This window comes from Acyrthosiphon pisum, chromosome A2 (assembly GCF_005508785.2).
Source record: "Acyrthosiphon pisum isolate AL4f chromosome A2, pea_aphid_22Mar2018_4r6ur, whole genome shotgun sequence".
NCBI classification, from domain to species: Eukaryota; Metazoa; Arthropoda; class Insecta; order Hemiptera; family Aphididae; genus Acyrthosiphon; species Acyrthosiphon pisum.
Genome location: NC_042495.1, coordinates 89,695,358 through 89,696,835, shown reverse-complemented (window position 1 = coordinate 89,696,835; position 1,478 = coordinate 89,695,358).

The window sequence follows — 1,478 nt, the reverse complement described above, 5'->3', positions numbered from 1 at the left end:
TAAAACAACATTTACAGATTGTGTATATTTAAATAAACGTTAAAAAAAAAAAAAAAAAAGTTAAGTATAGGAGGTACATAGTACATACTACCTAACAATGTAAGTGTTGTTGTCACATTTTAGAAATTAAATTTAACAATTATTTGATCAAGACTATTTTTTAATATTTACTTAATTAATAATTTGTTAATATTTATTATTTTAATAACTTACCAATACTATCATTGGATACACTTGAACCAATTTTATCTGCCATAATAAGATTTGTTACATTGGACATAGTTTTCAGTGATATATCAACTAATTGGAAAATTATTTAAATACCGTAATGTAAGGATATGGTACAAGTACTTGATTAAAATTTTATTAAATTTAACAATAATTTGATTAGGTATGAATTTAACTATTTAAGACCATTTTATAAAGCTCACCTACTTAACTAATAATTTGTTAATATTATATTCATAACTTACCAAACATATCATTTGATAAACTTGAATAGATTTTTTCGACTGTAACAAGATCTTTTATTTCATTTAAAACTAAAACCATAAAATATAAATAAATAAAAATATTTAATTATACTATGATTTAAATACTTATAATAAAACTATTGACCTATAATTTTAATAAGTCAGTGGATAAAACTTACCGATTCTATCATTGGATTGCCCAACAGCATTGGTGTCAGATTTCAATGTACTTGGCGTATTTGAAAGTTTTGAATTTTTTGAAAACATGTCCTTTAACTTATAACATTTATCGCTCGCATTCAAAAGCAACAATCTTTTCTTTTCGCGGTCTTTTTCAGCTCCGCCCTTTCGTTTACCGGACATGACACAACAGTAATGTTACAACTTACTAGTTACTACTATTATAGTCTTATAATAATGTAGGACAATTGTAGGTATTGAGCAATGAGCACGTCGCACGTCGAAAAATATTAAGTTGTGCGAGTGCAACTCCAATAGTCCAATTACGTAATTGCTAATCGCTATTTAATATCGTCTATCATTAATGTTGTGGCGGGCCAGCATCGTCATGGCATATTAGTGTACGATATTACGATAACGTTAAAAACCCAGTTTATTTTTAGATTTGTTGACCATAAAGTATGATAATAATATTTACGATTAAAAATCATGGCTATTTCTTTTTATAGTAGACAGGTCTATTAGTTTTATACTGATAAATTCTATAATCATAAAATATTCATATCTATACTTGACCAAAAAAAAAAAAAATCATTTGTGGAAATATAATTTTACCGAGGCCCATTATTTAATATTTGCCGGCCCCGGTTGCCCCAAATAAAGTCCAGGGGCAGCATATGCTGCCTCTGCTGCACCCCGTGCGCACGCCTATGTGTGTGGCCCGCTTTACCTACTATAGAGACCGGAGTTAGGTATAATATTTACGTATGATGTTTATAATATACAAAAATAAATTTTTTTACATTCATAGGTTAGAAAAAAATC